The sequence below is a fragment of the Schistocerca cancellata genome, chromosome 7 (genome assembly GCF_023864275.1).
Source record: "Schistocerca cancellata isolate TAMUIC-IGC-003103 chromosome 7, iqSchCanc2.1, whole genome shotgun sequence".
In the NCBI taxonomy this organism is placed as follows: domain Eukaryota; kingdom Metazoa; phylum Arthropoda; class Insecta; order Orthoptera; family Acrididae; genus Schistocerca; species Schistocerca cancellata.
The window spans coordinates 215658805-215681425 of NC_064632.1; the positions used below are offsets into that span (position 1 = coordinate 215658805).

The window sequence follows — 22621 nt, forward strand, 5'->3', positions numbered from 1 at the left end:
CGTAACTTTTGGCAACACCCTGTATATATATAAGGCTCACCGGCCACTTGACCATCTTCATCTTCTGTGCGGATGCACAAACAGTGCCCGAACTCTTACAGGAATCGGCAACTCGCCGCGAGTAATGAGTATAATGGGCGGGGGCACTACGAATGTAATGCGGGACAATACGTTGAGAATGTGAGTCTCGCGGGAGGCGTACCAGAGATAAATCCCTGCAGTCGCACTATCCTCTGTGTCCTCGGTGACTCAGATGGATAGAGTGTCTGCCATGTAAGCAGGAGATCCCGGGTTCGAGTCCCGGTCGGGGCACACATTTTCATCTGTCCCCGTTGACATATGTCAAAGCCTGTAAGCAGCTAAGGGTTGTAATTTCATAGTAACATATTGTCCGTTTACCACACCGTCACACTCCACTGCACGAATGTTTGCCCAAGTTACACAACGGCCACGAGAAACGGGTACCTTTACCGTGAGGAGGCAGGACTGCGGTGCTCCCCGTCGACGCCGCACTCTCGAATTTCGAGAAGGTGTACTGCGTCGCATTGAAGATAGCCCATCAACGAGTTCGCGAATAACTGCGCGTGCAATGGCTGTTAGTCACAGTACCGTCTTGGACGTCCTGCATAAGCAACAATTACATCCGTACCACTTAAAAAGGGTACACGCTATGGGTCCAGCAGACTTTCCACAACGCGTCGCCTTCTGCACATGGTTCCTGCACCGTTGTATCGACGCGCCCCTGTTTCCACGTCGAGTTCTCTTCGCAGATGAATGTAGGTTCACAAGGGATTGGGTCCTGAATGCTCGGAATAGCCATGACTGCGCGGACGAAAAACCTCATGCCACGCATGTTCAGGGATTTCAAGATTGGTTTGGAATTAACGTGTGGGCAGTATTCTGGACGGTCATGTGATTGGATCACACCTCCTTCCATCAAGGCTCACAGGTCCCCATACTTAGTCTTCCTACGACACGTAATGGACACATTCTTGGAAGCTGTGCCATTGAATGTTCGTCAGGAAATGTGGTTTCAGCATGATGGAGCACCACCTCACTTTTCACTGGCTGTCCGGGGACATCTCAACAGACGGTATGGTGAAACATGGATAGGCCGATGGTGGTCCAACCGCGTGGCCGCCACGATCGCCGAATTTATCCCGTATGGATTAATTCTTGTGGGATCGTATGACGAGCCTAATTTATGAGACACCTCTAGAGACAGAGGAAGATCTGCTGGCACGAGTTCTGGCCGCTGCACAAGACATTGAAGAGACACCAGGAGGGATAAAGAGAGAGTACCAGAATATGCTTCGGAGGTACAATGTGTGTAACAACGTTGGTGGTCGCCACATCGAGCCGCTGTTGTAATGCATCGGCACGTTGCGGATGCTGCCGTAGATGCTGGGTTCTTGTTGTTGTCGACTAATGTAAACCATAAGATGCAAGTTGTAATGCAAATGTATATGTAAAAACACGGAACGAGTCAGTATTATTTTCAAACGGATTACAACACTTGTACTGGGTCACGCCTAAGCACATTCCTCACGTGGGTGTGGATGAGATAATCATCTGCACTGAAACTGTCGTAGAACGGAAACGATACTTTTCCGGACATGGGTTCCTATTCAAAATGTTATGTACTCACTACCCTCTAAAAGTCCTAAAAGTTTGTAACGCCGACCACCCTGTTTTGCAGTAAACTTTCGTCGTCACACAATTTATTTTAAAACAAATAAACCAGTTAGAAACAAAACGAAGAAGTAACATGATTGTCTCCAGGAAGGATCGCGCTCTGCTGGGAAATACCTTTTACAAGACGGTGACTGCACCAGTTGTCCTACAGTAGCTCCGAACACTCAAGGGTATGAAAAAATGCGTTGATCCGATGTGCGCTAAAGCTCTGGAGAAAATGACTACGAAATTCGAAAAGACAGGTTCTTTTGACGAGCAGCGTGGCAGAGGACTTGAAAGCAGTTGATCTGATGTACAGCCGGCCGCTGTGGCCGAGTGGTTCTAGGCGCTTCAGTCCGGAACCGCGCTGCTGCTACGGTCCCAGGTTCGAATCCTGCCTCGGGCATGGGTGTTAGTTGGGTTTAAGTAGTTCTAAGTCTAGGGGACTGACGACCTCAGATGTTAAGTCCCATAGTGCTTATAGCCATTTGAACCATTTTAATCTGATGTCTGTCGAAGATCACTATTTTGCAGGAAGGGTCGGTCTTCATGTGCAACCATGCAGTGCACGGGGAATTGTCCGAACTCCGGGCACGCCTCCGAGCACGGGGCATAAAATCCTACTAAACATCCAGAATTGTTACCTATACCAACCCCCCGCCGCCCGCAAGTTCAGGAGTTGCTTCCTGCTGACCTGCCAGCAGAACAGACATTCACTCTGAAATATCTTGGCCGCATGGAAGAGGACTATGAATGGCCATGGAACATTTTGTGGACGGACGAAGCCCATTTCCAAATACATTACAATACGCATAACGGAAAATTCATACGCACATCAACCGGAACCTCTTCATTCTGCAAATACACTCCTGGAAATTGAAATAAGAACACCGTGAATTCATTGTCACAGGAAGGGGAAACTTTATTGACACATTCCTGGGGTCAGATACATAACATGATAACACTGACAGAACCACAGGCACATAGACACAGGCAACAGAGCATGCACAATGTCGGCACTAGTACAGTGTATATCCACCTTTCGCAGCAATGCAGGCTGCTATTCTCCCATGGAGACGATCGTAGAGATGCTGGATGTAGTCCTGTGGAACGGCTTGCCATGCCATTTCCACCTGGCGCCTCAGTTGGACCAGCGTTCGTGCTGGACGTGCAGACCGCGTGAGACGACGCTTCATCCAGTCCCAAACATGCTCAATGTGGGACAGATCCGGAGATCTTGCTGGCCAGGGTAGTTGACTTACACCTTCTATAGCACGTTGGGTGGCACGGGATACATGCGGACGTGCATTGTGCTGTTGGAACAGCAAGTTTCCTTGCCGGTCTAGGAATGGTAGAACGATGGGTTCGATGACGGTTTGGATGTACCGTGCACTATTCAGTTTCCCCTCGACGATCACCAGTGGTGTACGGCCAGTGTAGGAGATCGCTCCCCACACCATGATGCCGGGTGTTGGCCCTGTGTGCCTCGGTCGTATGCAGTCCTGATTGTGGCGCTCACCTGCACGGCGCCAAACACGCATACGACCATCATTGGCACCAAGGCAGAAGCGACTCTCATCGCTGAAGACGACACGTCTCCATTCGTCCCTCCATTCACGCCTGTCGCGACACCACTGGAGGCGGGCTGCACGATGTTGGTGCGTGAGCGGAAGACGGCCTAACGGTGTGCGGGACCATAGCCCAGCTTCATGGAGACGGTTGCGAATGGTCCTCGCCGATAACCCAGGAGCAACAGTGTCCCTAATTTGCTGGGAAGTGGCGGTGCGGTCCCCTACGGCACTGCGTAGGATCCTACGGTCTTGGCGTGCATCCGTGCGTCGCTGCGTTCCGGTCCCAGGTCGACGGGCACGTGCACCTTCCGCCGACCACTGGCGACAACATCGATGTACTGTGGAGACCTCACGCCCCACGTGTTGAGCAATTCGGCGGTACGTCCACCCGGCCTCCCGCATGCCCACTATACGCCCTCGCTCAAAGTTCGTCAACTGCACATACGGTTCACGTCCACGCTGTCACGGCATGCTACCAGTGTTAAAGACTGCGATGGAGCTCCGTATGCCACGGCAAACTGGCTGACACTGACGGCGGCGGTGCACAAATGCTGCGCAGCTAGCGCCATTCGACGGCCAACACCGCGGTTCCTGGTGTGTCCGCTGTGCCGTGCGTGTGATCATTGCTTGTACAGCCCTCTCGCAGTGTTCGGAGCAAGTATGGTGGGTCTGACACACCGGTGTCAATGTGTTCTTTTTTCCATTTCCAGGAGTGTATGACTGTGTTGTGTGGGTTGACGGCATCGTTTACGATTGGGCCATATTTTTTCAAGTAGATGAGTCTTGTGGGTTCTATTGCCTGTACCGTCACTGGTAAATTCTATGAGAGACTTTGGAACAATAACGTCTTTTCAAACCTTCAACAGCGGGGATGTGTGGGTAGGATCAGTTTTATGCTAGATAGCGCTGCTCTGCACATCGCAAAACGAGTGAAGCGGCTGCTGCAGAGGCTAGTCGGAAATGCCAGAATTATCAACTGTGAATTCTCTACAGGCTGGTGGTCTAGATTTCCTGATCTTAATCCATGTGTTCTGAAAGGTGTTGTGTTCAGTGCTCCATTTACGAATGTAACTGAATTGAAGGCACGCATTGCGCAGCGCACTCTGAACGTGAGCCCTGGAACATTGCTATCTGTAGTGGAATATGCTATTTCTTGATTTCAGCATGTGGCAGAAAACGATGGGCGGTGTACTGAACGTCTTGCGCCGGATTCCGATGGCATTTTACTTTTAGGCGAGCTCGATTGTTTCTATCCCCCTTGCCGCGGTGGAGGGGCTCACCTAACCAACGGTCCAACAACTTTTGACTGATATCCGTCGTCTTCGATTCATCTGGAATTTACGTTAAGACCCTTGCAGTGCCATCTATTGCTAGACTTCACGGTTTTCTTCCACAACGTTTCCTCTTGTATCAATAATATGCTGTTAAAATTAGGTGTTATTTTGAGCGGTGGTTCTCTATCTACGGCGCGTAGACATCCTGTAAATACTAGATTTCATCCAAATCGGTCAAGAAAAGACGTCGAAAAGCACACTATCGTGATTATAAAATTAGTATGGACTAACATACAAGTGTCTAAACGGAAATCTGCTTTTCTCCACATTTTAAAAAACGATTTGCTTTTCCCAGAAATATTTCGTTCAGAATATTATTACCGATAAAAAGTTTCACATTCTGTACTCCGATTAAAATTACCTTGTGTCTCTCGTTTCAGCGAGCCGCCATTCAATCTTATTCCTTTCTCGAGCTCCACGTGCTCGCTGCGTAACCTGTCTTGTAGGTGATATGGACTCCTGAAGGTACACAAAGAGGGGGTACCATTACGCCCCATTGTCAGCAACATCAGGGCACCTACATGTTTGTTGGCCAAATACCTGACGGGAATATTAAGTCCTTATTCGGGTAAATGCCCTCATCACATCCGTAATTCCGTGGATTTTGTTAAACGCCTTGATAGCTTCAGGTTGGATGAGTCAGATACCATGGTGAGCTTTGACGTCGTTTCCTTGTTTACGAGGGTACCCCTGCGAGAGTCACTAGAATTGATTAGTCAGAAGTTTGAAGAGAAGACCACTGAACTTTTTAGGCATGTCTTGAGTTCCACGTATTTTCTTTTTAATGGAGAATACTACGAACAAACGGAGGGTGTCGCCATGGGTAGCCCACTCTCACCAATGGTAGCGAATTTGTACATTGAGAACATCGAGGAGGAAGCCCTGTCGTCATCCGAATGGAAACCTACTTGCTTTTTCCGTTACGTGGACGACACGTTCGTCATATGGCCACATGGTATGGATAAAATCCTTGACATCCTTACACATCTAAACTCCATATACCCCAACATCAAATTCACCATGGAGACTGAAACGGATAAATTACCTTTCCTTGACGTCTCGGTCAAGAGAAGGGCTGACGGCACCCTAGGTCATGGGGTGTATCGGAAGACAACGCACACTGATCTGTCTTTGCACGCAGACAGCTGCCACCACCCTTCACAGAGTAATGGTGTACTTAAAACTCTAGTGCCCGCATCTCGTGGTCGTGCGGTAGCGTTCTCGCTTCCCACGCCCGGGTTCCCGGGTTCGATTCCCGGCGGGGTGAGGGATTTTCTCTGCCTCGTGATAGCTGGGTGTTGTGTGATGTCCTCAGGTTAGTTAGGTTTAAGTAGTTCTAAGTTCTAGGGGACTTATGACCACAGAAGTTGAGTCCCATAGTGCTCAGAGCCATTTGAGCCATTTTAAAACTCTAGTACATAGGGCGCGCACTATCTCTGACGCCGAGAGTCTACCACAAGAATTGGAACATCTGAGAACTTGCTTTCGAAAAAATGGGTACTCAAAGTGACAGATTCAACGTGCTCTCCGCCCAACCTCTATAGCACAGCCTGTGGAGATGGATGAAATCACGAGGGAGGAGGTAGGCACTGCGTTTACTTCATATACAGGCGCAATCTCGGGGAAAATCGCCCGCATTTTGAAGAAACACCGGGTCGGAACTGTGTTTTGTCCTCCGAATAAAACTCGTGCACTGGTGGGGATCGCCAAAGATGACCTCGGTTTGAGGAATGCCGGCGTGTACCAGATTCCGTGTCAATGTGGCAAGTCGTATATTGGTCAGACGATGCGTACCGTCGAGGATCGATGCCGTGAACACCAGAGGCACACTCGACTGATGTATCCGAGCAAGTCGGCGGTCGCTGATCATTGTTTGTCGGAAAATCATGCTATGGAGTATGAACGCACGAGGATTCTGGTACAGACGTCGAGATACTGGGACAGCGTTGTTAGAGAGGCCATCGAAATACGCACCAATGACGACCTCATAAACCGTGACTGTGGCTATAATCTTAGCAAGGCTTGGGAACCAGCGATTGGGTTAATCAAGAGTAAATCGAGCAAACGTATAGTTGTAACGACCAAGGCGGACAGAGCCATCACTCCGACGTCATCTCAGACGCCGTCGCAATCTGTTCCATCGCGCGACCGTGGCGCGGGGCGTGGACAGCGGAGGGAGCGCGCTGCGGGCGGAGGGTATTTAAATTTTCCGCCGTCGTGACCGAATCCAGTTCCCTCTGAGCAGCCATAGCGTACGGATCTCTGTGCCGGCACGTTCACAGGAGCTCAGTCCGTCAGTTCACCTGATGATGGCGACATGTATTATCGCCGAAATATTGTGCCCGTTGGACACTGTAGACCGGCAGTACACCCGTGGATATCTTGATTGTTTTGTAGGTAACTGCGGCGCCTTGTGAAGCGTGGCTAGCTGCACGCCGACAACAGTGCAGACAGCAATTGCAATCTGCCAGTCACAAAGGAATTTTAATGGGAGTGTAGAAAGTAGGCCTATTTAAAAAAAATGGTTCAAATGGCTCTGAGCACTATGGGACTCAACTGCTGTGGTCATAAGTCCCCTAGAACTTAGAACTACTTAAACCTAACTAACCTAAGGACATCACACACATCCATGCCCGAGGCAGGATTCGAACCTGCGACCATAGCGGTCGTGCGGTTCCAGACTGTAGCGCCTTTAACCGCTCGGCCACTCCGGCCGGCCCGCCTATTTAAAGCAGCAACCTTGTTATAACTTGATGTTACGTATATGCACAATATAATACTGAGAAACTACGAAGTGTCTTATTTACCAGGTGGCGTCCCATTTGTAAATGATACCAAATTAAAATTAAAATTAAAATTCAAAAAATGTACCATAGACTCCAGTGTTGCACAAGGGGCATGGAAAAACTATGAGCCCAATGACATGAGAGATTAATCAGAAAGACTGAATTATGAACACACATTGCTTCTAGCTACCACAATATTTTGTGCAGAATCGGAAGCGGTTCATAAACACACATTCGATAACTAAACCGCTTTTAGTGGAACAGTTTTCCTTTGTTATCGAATCCTTCCATTCAAGTCGATTTTCGCAATTAATTGTGGACATTCCGTAACATATTTTCGCATTTTAAATTATCACCTTTTCCGACCAGTAAATCGCACTTCTCTTGGATCACTTTCGTCATACATGAGGGTCGCTCAGAATGTAATGCCCAGCTTTTTTCCTTTTCTCAGCTGACAACAATGTTGTGAAATTGAAATCTTTGGTTTGAATTCTTTTATACTTTCCCGAGTGCGTGTGCAAAATTTCCTTTTCCTCTAACAGCTAGAGTAGCTGCAACAGTGTTTCAAAATGGCGTCTATTAGTGGTACGTGTTACATGTAGCGTGTCGCCATTGAACTTCTCGGTGCAGCGAATGAAAACTTTTTGGAATATTCATAAACGTTTCTTCGAAGTATAGAGTATCTGCAGTCAACGGTGTAGTTGTTCATTGGGTGGAGGTAGTGGGACCACAAGAGGGCGACTGGCGAGCTCCATGATTTGCGGCACCAGACATGTTGCAGTGTGAAACTTCCTGGCAGATTAAAACTGTGTGCCCGACCGAGACTCGAACTCGGGGCCTTTGCCTTTCGCGGGCAAGTGCTCTACTATCTGAGCTACCGAAGCACGACTCACGCTCAGTCCTCACAGCTTTACTTCTGCCAGTATCTCGTCTCCTACCTTCCAAACTTTACAGAAGCTCTTCTGCGAACCTTGCAGAACTAGCACTCCTGAAAGAAAGGATACTGCGGAGACATGGCTTAGCCACAGCCTGGGGGATGTTTCCAGAATGAGATTTTCACTCTGCAGCGGAGTGTGCGCTGATATGAAACTGCATGTTTCAGTGTGATGACGTTCTCACTCGACACTTTACTCTTCAGCAGTTGGGACTGCTGTTGTCAACGAACATAGGACGTGGGGGTGAAATTATCCACGTTCTTGGGTACTCAAAAATGTGTGGCAGATGGGTTCCGTGCCTTGTTACGGTTGAACACAAATCTGAACATTTGTTCTGAGTTGTTGCAACGTTTTGAACCTGAGAGGAGGCCCTCTCGTCTCGAATAGTGAAAGGTAATGAAATACAATCATTTTGAGTCCGAAACAAAAAGACAAGTTACTGAAATGACGTTCTCCAGAGGCATATGAGTCTTACCTTTCTCTTCGATAAGGATAAAAGCTGAAGCAATGGAATAAAATTTTTGCTACAGCTGTAAACTGAAGCTGTGTTCCTGGTTGCCGGGCACCAATGCTAACCACTTCACCATCAAAGCGTTGTGGCTAGTTCACTCGCGCGGGCTACCTAACACGAACTTCAATTCAAACTTTAAGTCCATTTTTCCCTGTTTTAAAATCGTCAGTATATTGTCCAGTGTAGGGAGTACAGTTTATCTGAGAAGTGGAAAAAAAGGGGCTGAAAGTGTGATTTGAAGTTTATGTTAGGGAAGGCATTGGCAGGTGCGGTCGCCACACTGCTATGGTAGTGGAGTGGGCGGCAGATCTCCTTGCTGAGCAGGAGGTTTGGGTTCAAGTTCCAGTTGTAGCACAAATTTTAATCCATTGTTTCAGCTCCTACCCTTCTCGAGGTATAGTTGAGACTCATATCTCCCTGGAAAAAAGTCATTTCTTCAGATCTATATGTCACCTACGTCTGATGTATAGACAGCAATTCCCCATTCCATACAAAAGATGGAGTGTTACTCTAATGCCGGAGAACCTCAATAATACTGACGATATGAGAAGGAGAAAAAATGGGGTGAATTGAAGTTTTAGCTAGGGAGGGCACCGGACTTAACACAGCCCGTGCAGCTGCGGTAGCTGCAACACTGTGGTGGAGGAATGGTCAGCACATCTGCCAAGTAAGCAGCAGACCTAGTTTTTCGAGTCCTGGCCGTGGCACAACTTTCAATTCATGGCTTCGGGTTCTACCCTTATCAAAGAAAAAGACAAGCCATGGCACGACGACATCCTCTCTCTCCACAAAAGAAAATATTCAAAGCCACTGCTCCTGCCAACAAGATGATGAGTACTTATTTTGATCCTTTGAGTGTGAGAGTCTCATCGACGTGATGCCTGGAGGCAGTGACATTAATTCGAAGACATACGAGAACATATTAACCGCACTCACGAAACGTTTCCACCGATTTTGGTGCCATACTGTTCCAGAAGATATTTTGATTCTACGGCCTCACACAAGTTCGAGGACATCTCAACACACCAGTAATCAGGGATGGACACTGTTACTCCATCCACCCCGCAGCACTCCTATAGCTTCCTCGGATTTCACTTGTTTAGGAGAGTAAACCGTAGCATTCGTGAAAGAAGTTTTGAGGCTTGTTCCGCCGGTCGGGAATGTTAGAGCAGAGAGGGCTGTGAAGAAGACGTCAGCCAATTGCACGCTGACCGACCACTCTCTAGGACGACAATGAGTCAGCAGCGGCCTCTAGGGTAAGCGAACATAAGCGCCTCGCCGCCTGGCCTCTGTCCAGTTGAAGTCCATCCAGTTCGCCGAGTTCTACGCCAGCGAGTTCAAGAATAACATCAAGGCTAGTCATTTCGCTTCTAATATTGTATATTGTAATAATTGGCTTACACCGAACAGGTTTCTTATTTTGTCTGTCGCCCTTTTCTTGCGACATATCTTTTTAACATAAAGTTAAGTATTGTAATCATTTTCTTTTGTAATTAACTTCATTAATACGATTTACGTGAATTTTTGGCTACCGATCCGAGAAAGCAGGTTTCCTAGGCATCCCTAGTTCGACGAGTAGGCAGGATACAACAAGGGTGATGAGGTAATTCCCGCATTAAAGAGATGGCTTAGTGACCAGAACGAAGAATGGCAGAGTACGTGGAAAAATAGGATGTGTAGGTAAAACATTCTTGTGTAATTTTAATTGTGTCGAGTTAATAACTGTTGATGAAAACGAAGTCGAGCAAGACAGACGTATTTGCAACTAAAAATCGTTTATAGAATGTCGAATCAAAACATCTTTGAGTCGTCTAAACGTCTAATTGTTATTTTATTTGAGCAAACAGTTCCGACGCCACATTACACCGTCTTCAGGCCCCCTAACTGACGTGTAGAAAAAAATGGTTCAAATGGCTCTGAGCACTATGGGACTTAACCGCTGAGGCCATCAGTCCCCTAGAACTTAGAACTACTTAAACCTAACTAACCTAAGGACATCACACACATCCAATGCCGAGGCAGGATTCGAACCTGCGACCGTAGCGGTCGCGCGGTTCCAAACTGTAGCGCCTAGAACCGCTCGGCCACACCAGCTGGCTGACGTGTAGAAACAGTCCCTTTTCTGGTCCAGTCGAAATGGGTGACAGTATACAGTGACTGGTATCCGTAGATTTTTGACATAGCAGTGCACTCGATCATCATTTGCCGGCTGTACCTCAGGAACAGTTTACTCAAATAAATAAAAAAAATTGAAAATTTAGAGATCTGAAAGGTGCTTTGACTCGAAATTCTACACACGCCAAAAACCGTTTTGCATCACCCCGGTTCCCAGAACTCCCGAAGATAGATGTTGACTGTGGATACTGTATCACAGACACAGTCGTTCGGCTGCTCAGAGATGTCACTAAACCCGCCCAAATATGTAAACAACCATGCATGAGCGGCGCCTATTAGATGGAGGGGGTCCGATAGCCGAACAGTTCCAGTCATTCCACCAGAAAGGAGATACACGGCTCGTGTTGTCTGTAGTTCAACCATGCCTAGATAGTCAATACTGCGGTTCGATCGCGGCCGCATTGTTACTTTGTGCTAGGAAGGGATCTCAACAAGGTGAGTGTCCAGGCGTCTCGGAGTGAACCAAAGCGATGTTGCTCGGAGATGGAGGAGATACAGAGAAACAGCAATTGTCGATGATATGCCTCGTCCAGGCCGCCCAAGGGCTGCTATTGCAGTGTATGACCGCTGCCTACTGATCATAGCTCGGAGGAACCCTGACAGCAACGCCACCATGTTGAATAATGTTTTTCGTACAGCCACAAGACGTCATGTTACTACTGATACGGTGCACAATAGGCTGCATGATGCGCAACCTCACTCCCGACGTCCATGGCGAGGTCCATCTTTGCATCCACGACACCATGCAGCACGGTACAGATAGGCCCAATAACAAGCCGAATGGACCGCTCAGGATTGGCATCACGTTCTCTTCACCGATGAGTGTCTCATATACCTTCAACCAGACAATCGTCGGAGGCGTCTTTGCAGGCAGCCCGGCCTGGCTGAACGCTTTAGACACACTGTCCAGCGATTGCAGCAAGGTGAAAGTCACCTGCTGTTTTGGGATACATTATGTGGGGCCGACGCACTCCGCTGGTGGTCATGGAAGACGCCGTAACCACTGTACGAAATAGAATGCCATCCTCCGACCGATAGTGCAACCATATCGGCAGTATATTGGCGAGGCATTCGTCTTAACGGACGCCAATTCGCGCCCCCGCCGCGCACATCTTGTGAATGACTTCCTTGAGGATAACGACCTCGTTCAACTAGAGTCGCCAGCATGTTCCCCAGACACGAACCATATCGAATATGCATGGGATAGATTGAAAAGGGCTGTTTATGGACGGCATGACCCACCAACCCCTCTGAGGGAGTTACGCCGAATCGCCGTTGGGGAGTGGGACAATCTGGACCAACAGTGCCTTGATGGCATGTGGATAGTATGCCACGACGAATACATGCATGCATCAATGCAAGAGGAAGTGCTACAGGGTATTATAGGTACCGGTGTGTACAGCAATCTGGACCACCACCTCTGTAGGTATCTCTGTATGGTGGTACAACATGCAAAGTGTGTTTTTTACGAGTAATAAAAAGGGCGGAAATGATGTTTATGTTGATCTCCATTCCAATTTTCTGTACTGGTTCCGGCACTCTCGGAACCGAGGTGATGCAAAACTTTTTTTATGTGTGTATATTAAACCGCCGAGGTCCCGCAGGTTATCTGTCTAAAGATGGGGGTGGGGGTGGGGGTGGGTGGGGGGGTAGCGCAAGCGCAGGGGTCAGTGGTGGCGCTCGTTGCTGGAGCGGGGGGGGGGGGGGGGGGCGGGGGGAAGAGAGGTGGCATTGGGCCTCGACTAGGAGGCGCCAGAAAAAGTCGAATTCAGTTGTAAATGAGGAGGGGAAGGTGCGTGGCGTATGACAGCCGCGGACGCTTGATTAGGGTGGAGGTGGCGGTGGAGGCGCGGACGGGGGGCGGGGAGGGCAGAGCTAACGCGATTCCAGCCGTCACTGGAGGCTGGCCGGCCTAACCGCTTTAGCGCGGCGCCACTAATTAAAACCTCCGGCGTTGATGGAGCGCCCGCCAGACGCCGAAATCCGAAGCCGGCGCTGCCCCACGGTCGCCGATTCAATTACAATTTGCCCCGCTGCGATTAATTTAAAGACCGCTGCACTCCGCAAACAGCGGCGCCTTTGGTGTTATGTAACGGTCACCCCCCTCCACGGCCCCCTTTTTCGCCGAAACAGGACTGTTTTGATGTTGTGCACACAGCGCACAGATGATAATATTTGGTGCGGGCTTCTTGTGTTTAAAAGGATTCTGTGACGCCGAACCAGTTTCTGGTTTCACCCGTATAATGAACGTACGAACACAGCCGTCGTATAATGAATCAGTAAGAGACGAAATAAAAATTTATTACGTCGCCTACAGATTTTTATCTTTCAGTATCTATGATCGGCACTAGTCATGCACTATTTGTTTCGTAGTGAAGTCAGTGAAAAGTAATAGCTTTCAATACGTGTAGAAAGCAGAGTGTGGACAAAAATAAGGAAACTCAAAAAACACAACTCATTACTATTACATTAACATGATGTAAGAAAACCGCTGGCATTCGAAAAACTTTCCAATCATTTCGGAATGGATAAATACAGCTCCTGTATGGTTCTAAAGAGCATATTACAAAATTCTTCGAACATAGCTGCTAAGATTCTGTGACCGTGTCAGAATTATATTTGAACAAATAAGCCCTCGGTCACAAATATTAAGTCAAAATTGACCAGGTTTCGACGCTAGCATGAGCGTCTTCTTCAGAATTAGACTAATTGTTCTAAAACATATTAAGTATATAATACATTAATATAAAATTAAAGTTTAACGACCTCCATGAAAAAATTTCTTTCACTATTGAACTCGAAAACGAAAACCGACAATTACATTATTTAGACTTGACGCTTACAATAGAAGACAATAACATCACTTTCAATATCTTTCGAAAAGAAACGTATACTGACCAAATCGTGCCTGCTTCCTCTTTTCATCCACAGTCTCAAAAAATGGCCTTTTTTCACTCTGCCGTCCACCGAGCCACCTCTATACCACTTTCAACAGAAAAGTTTAATGAGGAGATTAATTTACTTAAAACGATAGCAGTCAATAATGAATATACGCCTAACATAGTGGACGATATCCTAAAAAAGAAAATTCAAGAACTACCACGCTCAACACCTCATGCACTGAAATTAATCCAAAAAAACGTTTTTCTATTCCTTTCATAGGACCCATTTCCTATCAGATTCAGCGCATGCTTCGCAACAAATACAACTGCAATGTTGCCTCCTCTACTAATAATAATCTAAAGAGAAACTTCAATAATAATTTGAAATCCATTCGCTCACCTACAGAGAGTTCTGGCGTTTATAAGATCATCTGCGATACCTGCTCCTCCTATTATATAGGGCAAACTGGACGTGGTTTCACCATTAGATATTAAGAACATCTTTTGGGAAACAACGGCACCAGTGCCCTAAATTCATCCTTTGCCGATCATTTCTTAATTACTGGACACGTGCCTAAAGCCATAGGCGATAACAATATTCTGCATACCGAAAAGAAGGGGCATAGGTTAGATGTATTGGAGGAATTGGAGATTTTCAAACATCTCTCTCGTCACGATGGCCTCATTCTCAACGAACAGCTGCAGCTGCGAAATAAAAACTTTTTCGACTGTATAAAGCCATTGCTTGATGGCTCTGAGCACTATGAGACTTAACTGCTGAGGTCATTAGTCCCCTGGAACTTAGAACTACGTAAACCTCACTAACCTAAGGACATCACACACATCCATGCCCGAGGCAGGATTCGAACCTGCGACCGTAGCAGTCGCGCGGTTCCAGACTGTAGCGCCTAGAACCGCTCGGCCACTCTGGCCGGCAGCCATTGCTTGATCTTTGATCAGATTTCCTCCTGCAATTTACCGAAATGTTGTTTGCCTGTTATATCTTTGCTGTTTTCTTGTATGCCATAACAAACTTTTTTTACGTTACAAAATGTATCTCTGTTTAAAGCAGATAAATATGTCACTTCATCCTATTATTATTAGTGCTTACGTTATGCCTGAATCAGCTGCATCACAATTTCATGTGTCTAATTTTGAATGTACAGTAGCCTAGTTGTTTCTACGGCTACTAGATGGCGCTCGTAACAACACCATGTTTACTTGCCCACACTTTCTAACGTGGGCACCTCAGTCTTGTTGCAACCCCTGTTCACTAAAGTATGAGCAGCCCTTAGCGGCTCGCCATCTTACTTACAACTATTCATGACGTCGCCTTTCCGCCTTAGATCTTTTTTAATATTTGACTTGTAAGTACTGCATCTTATTCCAGTCAATACAAACTTTAATTTTATTAATGTATTATATACTTAATATGTTTTAGAACAGTTAGTCTAATTCTGACAATTTTGACTTAATATTTGTAACTGAGGGCTTATTTGTTCTAAAACAAAATTCTTCCTGCAAAATAATGGCAAGTAACGATGACAGTCCATCATTACTCTATCACGCAAACACTTGGGGTTACACTCTTTTGGTATGAGACGTTCCGCGGGGTGTCGGGGGGGGGGGGGGAGGGGGAGGCGCGTTGGTGGGGCGGCGGGGGTGGACTGCTGTGATCTGTTGTGGGATTATGAATCACTGAGGCCCACGGCAGGACGAATCCTCTCCGTTGTCTTCTAGGTACCCAGTTCAATACACAATACAACGATGACAGCGTTCAAGCACCGTTCTCTTCAAAGGTTCAACAGTATTGAGGTGTGGTAACTGTGTTGGCCAGGATGGGTGCAACCGCTTATCCTTTGGCTCGCAAAACCTGTCCTGGTCGATGAATACGTGAACACCATCACAGTTCGGGAATAAGCATTCTACCATAGGATGGACCTGATCAGCCTAAATCGTCATACATTCCTTGGTATTAACACGACTATTCGGAGTACCGAAAAGACCCATGGAATACAAAGATACAGCTGCCCACATCACCGACGAAGCCCCACTATGTTTCATTCTTGGAACGCAAATTGGAAGGAGTGTGAAATATGTCACATCCGACCAAATTACTTCCTTCCATTGCTCTACAGTCCAGGATTTAGGGTTTCGCGACCAGATTTTCCTGTTACTGGCACTTGCATTACTGTTGAGTGGTTTTGGAATTGCAATTCCCTGCAGTTCTCTGCTCATAGAACTCACTTCGTGTCATTTTGGTGCTGATAGCTTCAAATTGCTCTAAGCGCTATGGGACTTAACAGCTGAGGTCATCAGTCCCCTAGACTTAGAACTACTTAAACCTAACTAACGTAAGGACATTACACACATCCATGCCCGAGGCAGGATTCGAACTTGCGACCGTAGCAGCAACGCGGTTCCTGACTGAAGCGCGGAGACCCGCTCGGAGGGTTCGCCAGTCCACCATTCAGCTCCATACTGACTTTTGCCACTATCGTCTTATTTTTTGTCACAATCATCTTCGATCACCGTCTGTCACGATCACTCAACACGCACTGTCGTCCGCCGTTTTTCGATTTCCCTGCATGCGGTTTAAGTCTCCAATACGATGCCTCATGAACACCAAAGACTTCGGCTCCTAGGTTATGGAAGTGTACAAACGATGTGCTCACGTTCGAATTCACTTAGCTCAGCGTTAATGCACTCATACTACACAGAACAAGCTTGATGGTGTAGCCGAGCGGTTCTAGGCGCTTCAGTCTGGAACCGCGCGATCGCTACGGTCGCAGTTTCGAATCCTGCCTCGAGCATGGATGTGTGTGCTGTCCTTAGGTTAGTTAGGTTTAAGTAGTTCTAAGTTCTAGGGCACTGATGACCTCAAATGTTAAGTCCCATAGTTCTGAGAAATAATCGAACCATTTTACACAGAACACAATTCTGACCACAACTGCCACTTGCAAGGTATTGAGGGAATTACACAGGTGGCATTTGTGGTCAAATACAACAGCGCCACCTGGAGGCTCGGTTAGCATCTCCGTTTTGCTCAAGCATGCAGTTCTCGTGATGCATCCACGTTTTTGTCCTACCCGTGAGCCTCGGATGAGCACCAGCAGGCGACGCTGGATATTATCGTCGGAGGCTTTCCCACTATGCGAAACAGAATACTAGACGATCTGCAGCAAATTTGACGACAGAGTCTACAACGCTGTTGCAGGCACAAGTCTGTGAATCATACATTTAGGCGCACATTGTTAAACATAAAACAACGCTGTAGGTGACCGCTATATGTTGCCATGTTGACCAAACGAATTCGACAGTTGTGATTGCAGTGGGCACGTAGATAAAAGGAAACGTTTCCTGTTACACCTGGTCTACAGTTGTCTCTGGTTAAGCCGTCATTCAGGCCACCGGATGTTTGAAACATGCTGACATGTAAACAAATATTTTGTCACCCCGTATGTAGAAGAGCCAACTACACTCACGATCCATCTTAATGGATGGTCATTCTTGACCATTTTCTCCATACAAACTCAGGCCTCTGTGGCGACCTTGCGTGGAATTTGAGGTGAGTGTTCGTTAATATCTCCACTGTCACCTGCTCAGTGGAGATGTAGGATTTCGGTAAAGAATCTGTTAAAAGTGCTTTCCTCAAAGTATAGACACACTTTATTACGATAATCTGTTGCATTGAGGTTAATTGTATTGAGGATAACCCTACCATTCCCCTTGTCAGTGATACGATAATTCATCTTCCTTCGAGTATCTCAGTGCTTTTCTGTCCTCTGAGCTAATACTGGACTTGGGTGGTTTGGATATCGCTAAAATCAGGCTAGGAACAAGCCCTCTCGCTTGATCGACTCCACTGATAATGACGGCAAATGGTTGAATTCACGGGGCAGGAGAGAAATTCAGGCCTTTCACCCAGCAGAGATATGGTGACTTTAAGTTTCCTGTCGCAGAAGTTGATGACAGTGCGGTGCACGGCGCTGGACACAGACGTTTCAAGGTTAATGCGCTCATAGTTAAAGGGCTCTTTCATGTACGGCCAAGTCATGTCTATCTATTTCCAGTCCAACGGAGAAATGGTTCAAATGGCTCTGAGCACTATGGGACTTAACATCTATGGTCGTCAGTCCCCTAGAACTTAGAACTACTTAAACCTAACTAACCTAAGGACATCACACGACACCCAGCCAACACGAGGTAGAGAAAATCCCTGACCCCGCCGGGAATCGAACCAGGGAACCCGGGCTTGGGAAGCGAGAACGCTACCGCACGACCACGAGATGCGGGCTCCAACGGAGACAGACAGACAGATGGAGCGAGAGAGAGTTGTGAACAGAAACAAAATACGTTTGAACATACGAGAATTCGGGCCCACGCATCGAACTATTGGGACCCTGTGGTTACAGGAGCAGTGCAAAGACACTTACGCTGGCAACTGTGGCACAGACACCGGTTATGTACTTAGCAGTGCATGGAAGCATACCCTCGATGAAGAAAGAGCACAAGAAAGACTTCTCGTAGCTTATCGTGAAAGATGGCGCTGCTAGCGACATTGGACAGCGTGCGCAAACATGATCTACGGGCGTAAAGGGCGTCATCTCGGTACGCAGTTCTTCCGTGCAGTCACGTAATCTAGCCAATGAGATGCCGTCGCTTAGGCAGAAAATAGGGAGCGTCGCCCTTTTTATGATACTCAAACATAGCCCGTGACGACGTGCTATGAATTTTATCCGGATCTGACACTTCTAGGTGAGCAACAATTTTTTAATCCCCTATGTCTATATGCATTAGCTACTGGACAGACTGAGAGACTGTGACGCTGGCAAAATTAGTCACAGACTAATGCTTCTTATATACACTATGTGATCAATAGTATCGGGACACCTGGTTGAAAATGACTTACAAGTTTGTTTCGCCCTCCATCGGTAATGCAGGAATTTATTATGGTGCTGGCCCACCATTAGTCTTAATGGCAGCTTCCCTTCAATCAGTTTCTGGAAGGTTTCTTGGGGAATGACAGCCCATTCTTCACGGAGTGCTGCACTCAGGCAAGGTAGCGATGTCAGGTCCATGAGGACTGGGACAAAGTCGGCGTTCCAAAACATCCCAAAGGTGTTCAATGGGATTCAGGCCAGTCCATTACAGGGATGTCACTGTCGTGTAACAACTCCACCACAGGCCGTGCATTATGAACAGGTGCTCGATCGTGTTGAAAGATGCAGTCGCCATCCCCGAATTACTCTTGAACAGCGGGAAGCATGAAGGTTCTTAAAACAACCATGTAGGCCTGTGCTGTGACAGTGCGACGCGAAACAAGACGGCGTGCAAGCACCCTCTATCAAAACATGACCACATCTTAACACCACCGCCTCCGATTTTACTGTTGGCACTACACTCGCCGACAGATGACGTTCACCGTGCATTCATCATACCCACACCCTGCCATCGGATCACCACATTATGTATCGTGAGTCGTCACCCGAGACAACGTTTTTTCACTGTTCAATCGTCCAATGTTCACGCTCCTAACACCAAGCGAGGCTTCGTTTGGTATTTAGCGGCGTGATTTGTGGCTTATGAGCAGCCGCTCGACCATGAACTCCAAGATTTCTCACCTCCCGCCTAATTGTCGTAGTATTTGCAGTGGCTATTGATGCAGTTTTGAATTCCTGTGTGATGGTCTGGATAGATGTCTGCCTATTACACATTACGACCCTCTTCAACCGTCGTCGCTCACTGTCAGTCAACAGACGAGGTCGACCTGTACACTTTTTGCTGTTCGTATCATTTCACGTTTCCACTTCACTATCACATTGGGAACAGTGGACCTAGGGATGTTTGAGAGTGTGGAAACCGGGCGAAGAGACGTATGACACAAGTGACACCCAATCACCTGACCACGTTCCAATTTCGTTAGTTCCGCGAAGCTCCCCATTCTGCTCCCTCACGATGTCTAGTGACTACTGAGGTCGCTGATATGGAGTACCTAGCAGTAGGTGGCAGAACAATACACCTATTATAAAAAACGTATGTTTTTGGGAGTGTCCGGATACTTTCTCTCACGCAGTGTGCGACTGACTTTGCCGATATTTGTTTCGTAATGAAAAACAATGGTTGAAATTAGCTGTTTACAAAGTGTTATTACGATTAAAGAATACAGCCTATTGTGAAAAAGACTAGTAAAGTGACAGACATTAGAAAATTGTATTAAAAGTCGCTCACACTGCCACATGCCAGCTCAAATCACGCCAGAGACAGAAGCTGAAGTGTGAAGGTAGCCAGTTCATAGTGGATCTGGTCGACGACACATCAGGACGCTGACTGCCGAGTGAGGATACTCATTCAGCAGAAGGCAGGATGCGACAGAAAACCAAACGAAGCAAGATAAGTATGTTTTTGGGGGGTGTCCGGATAGTTTTGATCACATGCCTCAATGGCAAAAGTATCATTTAATTGTGATTTTTATATTTTAGTGTTATAGAGATAACAGGCTGATAAGTGACGGTTTTTTCCTTATATCGTCCTCATAGTGGAGGAACTTAAAGGAAACTCAGTGAAAACTCACCGGACAGAAGCTGGATCCGCGCTGTGCGCCCTTCCGCAGGCTACACAGTGCTGCTGGAAACGTGTCAGTACAGGCAGAGGTTCCCGCAGACACTCGGCGCGGACCACAGTAGGGCGCTTAACTGGGGCCGGTGCACACCACAAGAGACCGTTCTGCGCTGCAGGACATGGGGGTCAAGCACTCCCATCGTGTGGCGGCAGCAGCAGCGGCAAGAAGTGCCGCGCGCCGTTCTTGCTGCTGCCCGCGCCCGGGGCCTTCTTGGCCCTGCTTCCCTTTCTCCACCCACCACCGACCACCGTAACAGTCACACACCAGTGTCCGAGCGCAATCCCTGCACCAGCGCCCACGTACCGCACAGTCGAGGTTACAGCGGCTGCTCTACGCCTCTAGGCGGAGTGAATGAGGGAAGGAATTACAACCGTTTCATCAAATCGTAGGTAGACGTTATTCGTTGGTTTTCTCTTATTTCTGCGCACGTGCCGTGAGAGAGTGTGTCTTTTTTTCTTATTTCTCTGTCAATTAATGATGAAAGAAATACCACGTTTTCCTACATTCTTGTGCCTAAGTTTGTACATGTCATTGTAGACTGTTTCTTTAATAACATTTGTGTAAGTCACGGCGCGAAAGTGAAATATAGACGTTTCGTCTTTTCTGCAATGTTTTCGTTGTTCCCGGCATGCAGTTTCTTCACAGTGTAGACTGGATCGCTACCAGTTCCTGAGATTAAGGATACTCATTGAGGGTTTAGCAATTGCGGGAAGAGATGTATGAGAGCCGCTATTTCAATGGACAAGGAGGTATTGAAGATAATCGCGAAAATTTTTACAATGTTTTAATTGTTACATTTCATAACAGAGGACACAAGATCAGAAAATTCAGGTCTGTTGGGCGCCTCTCCCTTATGAGCAAACTATTCAGGAACAGAAAAGTCTTTTAAATCTGGCTGGGCAGTGATACATCACATAATCGGTACATGTAGCAAGGGGAGAGCCACAGCTGTAACGATCACGGAAGGCAAGGAAAACGACCAGACACTGGTGTGACAGGTACATGGAAACTCCGGGCAGAGACTCGATTCCAATCCGCCACCAACTATGGAGGGGTGGACCTTTGACAGTGCAAGCAACTCGTGCTGGCAAAACATCAGGGATATTTTTAAACATACGTCGAGCGAAGATACCGAGACTGAAGCCAACACACAATATATAAAAAATTGGTGACCAACTAGCAAAAACGGTGAAGATCGCAGAATTTCTCATCTATTAAAACGACCCGTTTGCGGCACGTTTGATTGGCCATCTTCAGATTATGAGCCCTATAAAGATACGAAAGTGCGTGTTAATTAGGGAAACCAGTCCTTAGCCGCCCGCGGTGGCCGAGCGGTTCTAGGCGCTCAGTCCTGAACCACTAGACTGCTACGGTGGCAGGTTCGAACCCTGCCTCGGGCATGGATGTGTGTGATGTCCTTAGATTAGTTAGGTTTAAATAGTTCTAGGTTGTACGGGACTGATGACTACGGATGTTAAGTCCCATAGTGCTCAGAGACATTTGAACCATTTGAATCAGTCCTTACATAATACATAGAAAAGATCAGAACTGCTGTAGCGTGATATTTGGCCTGATCTTTATTTCTGTCTTACTCCCACACAATTCTGACTTCAACGTTCTTTCAAGTATGCCACTGCTTGTACTGTTCATCTTCGGTACTGTGACACAAAACTCTTCAAATGAAAAAAAGTGCTCATAACTTTTAAGTTATGCGTTTTAGAGTTCATGTTTACTTGAAATTTGTGCTTCTATTATCGTGTACTTTCAGTATTGTAAGTTTGCGCTATCCTTTTTGATTCACCCTGTAGTTAGAACACTTTTAATGTAAGTTCTTATTTTCTGTATCTGACGTAATGCAGCGAATAGGCGTCCTTTCGTACAGTATTTAACAGAATAGCCACTAGCAGTATTTACCGTTGTGACCACACACAGCTGTTCACCACGCAGCTAACTCCAGTCAAATGGATAAACACCACGCTGTACTATTTCTGATACTTTGTATACGTTATGCAAAACTCAAGGCAAATATCACGCTACAGTATTGCTGATCATTTGTATACGTTATATAAAGGCTGATTTCCATAATTAAGCAGCACTTTCATATCTTTACAGAGCTCATAGTCTGAAGATT

General features: G+C 47.0%; 1 non-coding gene across 1 annotated transcript; it reads left to right on the forward strand.

Annotated features, from left to right (window-relative positions):
* The first annotated feature begins 238 nt into the window (after positions 1 to 238).
* Positions 239 to 312, forward strand: Trnat-ugu (transfer RNA threonine (anticodon UGU)). The gene has a single exon. It is a non-coding gene; the product is annotated as a tRNA-Thr (tRNA).
* Positions 313 to 22621: the final 22309 nt, after the last annotated feature.